Consider the following 6705-nt stretch of genomic DNA (forward strand, 5'->3'; position numbering starts at 1 on the left):
CTTGGCTTCGCTACGGCGTCGGTGTTAGCTAGAGTTCCTGTATAGGCTCCCTACGGGAGCCAGAGTTGCGCGTTCATCTCTGTAGCGCAATCTTTCCTGCACGGCATGTTGATCCCGCTCGTCACGTGACTGAATTCGGCGAATAGCGGCGCCGCGCGTTCGAGGCACGTGGCGCGCTCTAAAGCAGGGGGAACGTACACCGGGGCGCGTGCAACGTCTACTCTCTTGCATGGCACTTGATCGCCCCACATGCCGACGCAAACCTGCGTCGGCATGCCGCTTTTTGTGTCGCATTTTGGACAGACGAGAGATGCGCTGCTGCCGCTCCTCTGTGTCGTTCTCCTGCCTTGCACGCTTAGGTGAAATCCACTGCCAGACGCTGCTGTCACTTTTCATCGGTTTCCCGTGCTCTCATTGGCTTCCGCCCCGTGACGTCACCTCCTTCTCGCCCTTGCCCTTCACTCATCTCCCCCTCTCTACGCGCCGCGCATCACTTTTCAGTGTTTTGTCCGCAGACAGACGGCGTCAGCTTTTCGCTGCCATTTAGGTAGTGATGCTAACGCATGAGTATGTGCCTGTTAGTATTCATTAAAAAAAGGCTTATTCGCGCTTGTGCCGTGTCACACTATACAGCGTTCACCTTTAAAGGGGCGGTGCAACGATATTCAGTTGGAATGTTTTTCACTTTACACGGGCTTACTGGCACTAGTGGGACTCAAGGATACTCGCACGCAACGCCATTGTCCAAGAAACTCCTTTGTTACGGTGTAATTTCAAGGACAAAAGCGATCATTTTCATTCAATCTCTCCTTTGCAAAATTTGATGACGTAACGTGGGGATTAGAGTACACTCAAGTGACGATATTTGAATGCGGTTCATAGATTGGACCCGAGCATTGCGTGGGCAGTCGATTTGGGCTGGTGATAATTTCTAGCTCGAGAAGCATTCGGGTAGTGGCCCGTGTCCAATTGCTGCAACGACGACAGTAGCCGAGCCATAACGATGTCTGGAACGCAGCGCGTGTCCTGTGTCTTGCCAACCCCAGCGCGTGGCTATGATCAACAGCGGCGGCATATAATCGGCTCCAAATCACGTGGCCGCTTGTTCTGGCCAACGTTGGTTCTGGCAGCGAGTTGATAGGGTGAAGGATGCTCTTTTTTTTATTTTTTTTTCTGGGACTCCTATTGCGTGGGGTGAAAAATGAAACATAGGTAATTAACGACAGGGATCCGTTCTAAGCGGTTTTTGTGCAAAGTACAAAAATTGCTGCATCGCCCCTTTAAAAAGCCTGTGACACGCCAAAACAATTTTTTTTTCATGCTAGGCGTTGAAAGGGCATATCAGGACATTACAAAAAAAAAAAAAAGAAGTTTCAGTATAGAGTTGCGTAGTTTTTTTTTTTTTTTATAAAAATAAAAATACGAGGCCCAATTCAAAGCTCCCGCCAGTGCACCGTGATGTAACAGTGTACCGCAAGGTGTCGGGACGGTCAGAAGGGAGGCATCGACCTACGTCACTAAAAGTGGGTTCGCCGGAAGTCACGTGAGTTTCACTCCTCGTGCTCTCCGCGACCGTGCCTAAGTCTTTTTCTTTTTTTTTTTTATTCTGCTCTTCGTACGAGCGATGGTAGATAACGAAGTTTCAGTTCTACTAGCTTTTTATCGCTGCACCATTGGTTGGTTTGCGTGCTGTAAAAGTTGAGAACGAAGAGTCAGTGGCTCGATGTGATGGAGGTCAATGATGAAAGCTGTTACGACGTGGCAGAGCCCGTCGCGAGTAAGACAAGCGTCCGGTGGCGGCTGAACGACTCCGAGGTTTGTCGGTGCTCTGAAGACAAAAAGGAGGATCGAACGCCACGTGCCAAAGCGAAAAACCACACGATCAAAAGAAAAAGAAAATATACACACGTGCTTTGGCACGTGATGAACATGTTTACGAAATACACAAGGAAAACTTTCGTAGAAAACAATAACATGGGGCTGCGTTTTCTACAATGGACTACTTCCAAAACCGACGCGCCCCAATGCGGCGAAATACCGCGCAATGCACTCTGGGAACTAGTTGGCCACTCAGTTTCGGTTTCGACTGAGCAGCTTCATCTCATGCTATCACGCCGCGACCGAACGCGCTGCTTGCGTTTTCAGTTGTCTGACTTTTCACGAACGTACAATACACTCATTCTCGAGCGATACAAAACGAAGACTGGGGCACTTTCCTTGGTTCCCGAAACACCGGATATTGTGCGTGCGTATGCGAACGTAGTAAGTCGTGGCTTAGTCACCTCGCCCCACGAGTGCATGCTTGAGCTCAATTTCAATAATCCCGTCTAGTACTAGTGAACTAGAACTGAAATTTGTTCATATGGAGCCTTACACAATTTTTTTTTTTTGCCAAACGTCCGTTTCTTGTTACTTCATTGGGCGAAAAGCAAGCCGCATCCTCACAGGGTATAAAAGTTGAGCCCAGCGTTTACGCATAAACTTTTAAGGAAACGCAATAAATTCGACCTCACTACTGCACAAAATTACTATGATGTCTTCCTCGTGTCATCATATATCTCCCACTAAATTTTATGCTGATAAAAGATTAACTTTTCGCAAACGCTGAGATCGGCTAGCTACGACGGAGGCCCTAACAAGCGTCCCCTACTCCTCGGTAAGCCTTTTTGCACGAGTTTTTACTGACGCCCAAGATCTGTGCCTGAACGGTGTGTCTGAAATTATCTCGGCATACTCAGGCAGAAAGAAAACAAACACATAACAAATATTATGGCCATTAGCAACCGTCAAATGCGCTTTCAATTCGTTCGAGCACTTGTGTGAAGAATGTCGCACCGTGCGCCGGACGGGCGTGAACCCCTGCGCGGTGCGCATAGGGGTTCATGCCCGTCCGGCGCACTTCCGGCGAACGGTGCGACATTCTTCACACAAGTGCTTGACTTGCTCTCTTAAAACGGTCTGTATGTGCGAATTTGCCTATATGATTGCAGGATAACTCTGCGCATACGCGATGTTGAATATTAGTGGAAAGCAAGCGGGTGGGGACTTCACTTCGTGCAGTGCTGCGGGTCAGTAAGAGATAAGAAGTGTGTTAAAATTGAGCTTTTCAGTGGCGCCTCCAAGGTTTAAAGGCTCAAGTACAAAAATACAACAAGCATGTGTTAAGACAAGCTATACGTCTCAGGCTTGTGCTAAAGCTTCGAGGTCTGGCAATTTAGGTTAGTTTAGAGACCACAAATGACGCTCTCGGGACCAGAAAACGATCTCTTGTTGACGTGTCGATCGAAACCGAAACCATGCCACCCTCCTCCCTGGCCAACTAGTTCCCAGAGTGCAACGCGCGCCGTGTTGCATGCATGGCTTTATGGAAGTAGTCTATTCTCTCTTCTTTAGAAGTGAAACCTGTCGACGGGCTTTCGGGTCCTGCTGGAACGCCGTAACGTCGCTTCTTCCTGGGCCCCTTTTCTCGAACGCGAACCGTGGTTCAAAGTTAACTATTGTCCCTAGAAGGGGGAATTCTAGGTCACGTGACTTGGAGAGCAGGGGCGCCGAGGGTGGAGCAGTACCTAGAAGCCAAATGGCCGTGGCGTCGCTCAACGAGGGCTAATAATTCTGCTTGGTTCTGCTGAACATTCATTTCGATCCGGCTGTTATATTAATGACGCACCATCAACCTATTAGCACGTCAAGCAAAGCGGTAGTTCAGAGGGGCTACTCAACTAACCGACGGCAGCATTCCGTGAACGCATCACTCTTCAGCAGTCCGGGATCCAAGACATATGACGGTACATAAGCCTTGCAAGTGTTTTTATTGTGAGTAAAAAAATGTTTTGCGAACGAGTGTTGGTATATATTTATTCTAACACGTTTAATTTGTTACACTATGCATGCCAACTCGTGAGCAGCAATTACTTTGTGGAGAAAGGGGGTTATCCACAATAAAGTCTTCGTTTCTGGTGAACAGCTGGGACATTGCACTGTTTTTTTTTTGTTCGCAGTGCGCCGGCAGTATGCCGACAGCATCGAGGTTTCTACATATCCCCGGTGGCCAGCGATTCAACGGTGACGAGAACTTCTCGTCACCGTTGACGAGAACTTCTCGTCACCGGTGGATCGGTTGGGCAAATGGAAGAGAGGGCAAAGAGTTGAGATGAGCAGGAATCGCAGAAACGTGCGTTGCAAGGAACAAAAACGAGACTACAGCACCGGCGTTGCCAGACTGGAAGGAACACGGGAAAGTTATGCGTTGTTTATGGCGAAATATATTGAAGGAAATGTTTTTTAGATTTTCGAATATTCGTCGACAAACTATGGCATAGTAGCTAAAATTTCTTCGTACCATCGGAAGCAATTAAATTGGTCTTCAAGCACATTACTATATTTTGGCTTAAAATGCCATACTAGATCGATAACAACCAGCGGAAAAAGAGGATAAACAAAATGACTGGCTTATTTCACCGATAGATGGCGCATCTTATTGCCCACTCAAAAATAATTATTGTTGTTCTATATCCAGCCGTTTATTACAGTACCTAGGTACTTTTTCCTTCCTAGGCACCGTGGTTTACCAAAATGGGTTTACCATCGCTTCGAGAAAACCGGCCCTGGAGTTCCACTGGGATTGCCGTCGGCGCGTCTGGATGGTGGCTTTCATCGTTTGTGATCGCCGAAGATGATGATGTTGTCGGAGGCCGCGTACCGGCCTGCTGGTCTAGCAGGTGATCCTCTTCCGGTATCCTTCTCTGTACTTGGTCAGCGTGGCGATGTACCACCTTTGATGGCGTTGAGACAGTCAGCATTCGCGACCCGGAGGTGGACTTGACTCGACCAGGCGTCCAGTTGTCTCCATCCCCGTAGTTACGAAAATACACAGGATCCCCTGGAGCAAAATTCCATCCAGGGTCATCATTCCTAGCGTTACGTGCAACCGATGGAAAGCAGGTGTCGATCCTCGATCGAATTTGATAGCCCAGCAGGACTTCCGACGGGGATCTTCCGGAGGCTTGTGGCGTTCTTCTGTAATTGAACAGTATCCGAACAAGGTTAATTTCCAAGTTCTCGCCTCGCATCTTCTTAATCCCGTCTTTGACGGTGCGCACGGCCCTTTCTGCCAGACCGTTGGATTGCGGAAAGGGAGCTGTTCGAAGATGCGAAATGTTGTTCATCGTGACAAACGTCTTAAACTCCCCACTTGTGAACTGAGTTCCGTTATCTGACACCAATGTGCGCGGAATTCCAAAGCGACTGAACAACATCCGTAACGTTGCTATCGTTGATTGAGTGTTCGCGTGGGACAATGGTACGGCTTCGATCCATTTGCTGCGTGAATCGACAACAATTAGTACCATTTTTCCCTTTATTGGCCCAGCATAATCAATGTGTATTCTTGACCAATTTTCCTTGGTCTCGGGCCAACAAACTGGCTCTTTCGCACTTGGCATAGGCATAGCTTGAACACATTCCCTGCAAACTGCCGCCTGGCTTTCAATTGCCCTGTCAAGACCAGGCCACCAGAACTTTGACCGCGCGACCGCTTTCATTGAGGATGCTCCCTGGTGGGTTTCATGAAGCAGACTTAACAATCGTTCCCTCGCCTTTGCTGGAATCACGACCCGGTGACCCCAGTACACGCGGTCCCGTGCTACTGAGAGCTCGAGCTTCTTGTCATAGAATGGTTGTAATTCGACTTGTAGGTGCTTTTGGCTCCTTGGCCATCCATCTAGGATGTGTCTTTTAACTTTTAGGAGCACGTCGTCACCGGCAGTCAGGTCTTTCAGTTCTCTGGTGGTTACGGTCCCTTCGTCAAAATTATGTAGTCCTAAGACATACTCCGGAAGCACCATTGAGCTGCATGATTCCTTAGACGTCGGTTGCGGTAACCGGCTTAAAGCGTCTGCGTTGAACATCAGTTTACCAGGCTGGTAGTCCAGCTTGTACTGGTAGCCCCCAAGCAGCAGTGCCCAACGCTGGATCCTTGCAGCAGCCATGGCAGGGGTCGGCCGGCCCGGCTTTAGCAATCCCAGGAGTGGCTGGTGGTCGGTGACCAAGGTAAACTCTCTGCACAAAAGGTAATCGCGGAACTTGGTCACACCAAAAATGAGAGCGAGTGCCTCGCGTTCTAACTGGGAGTAATTTTTTTTCAGCAGCAGTTAAGGTACGTGAGCGGGAACCGATCGGCCTGTCCTCCTTTCCTAAACGGTGAAACAACACGGCCCCAACACCGTATGGTGACGCGTCACACTCCAAGCGCAGTTCTTTCGCTGGGTCGAAATGGGTCAACACCTTTCCTGTTGTTAAAGCTTTCCTTGCTTTCATAAATGCCTCGTCCTATGCCGGGCCCCACACCCAACGAGAACCCTTCTCTAGAAGTTGATACAGCGGTGATAGCAGTGTAGACATTTGTGGTAGAAATCTGATGTAGAAGATCAACATGCCGATAAATGAGCGCAGTTCACTTACGTTTTTCGGACACGGAGCCCCAGCGATGGCCTCAAGGTTCTTTTTTGTTGGGTGCAGTCCCTCTCCGTCAATCTGATGGCCAAGGTAGGAGACCGATTCCTGCCTGAATCTGCACTTTTCCTTGCGCAACTTCACCCCGTGCTCTCGGAATCGCTGTAAAAGACATTTCAGTTTTGTTCCATCGTTAGAGCTTTGTTCCGAAAGTATGACGTCATCTAAGTAGGCCTGCACATTTGCAAGACCTTG

General features: G+C 48.8%; 1 long non-coding RNA gene across 1 annotated transcript; it reads right to left on the minus strand.

Moving 5' to 3' along the window:
- Window positions 1–4927: 4927 nt before the first annotated feature.
- On the minus strand, window positions 4928–6503 carry LOC120851087. Its single transcript, XR_006077361.1, has 3 exons — window positions 6460–6503; window positions 5915–6057; window positions 4928–5016 (listed from the first exon to the last, which is right to left on the minus strand). It is a non-coding gene; the product is annotated as an uncharacterized LOC120851087 (long non-coding RNA).
- Window positions 6504–6705: the final 202 nt, after the last annotated feature.

The sequence above is a fragment of the Ixodes scapularis genome, unplaced genomic scaffold (genome assembly GCF_016920785.2).
Source record: "Ixodes scapularis isolate PalLabHiFi unplaced genomic scaffold, ASM1692078v2 PGA_scaffold10__122_contigs__length_95168666, whole genome shotgun sequence".
Taxonomy (NCBI): Eukaryota; Metazoa; Arthropoda; class Arachnida; order Ixodida; family Ixodidae; genus Ixodes; species Ixodes scapularis.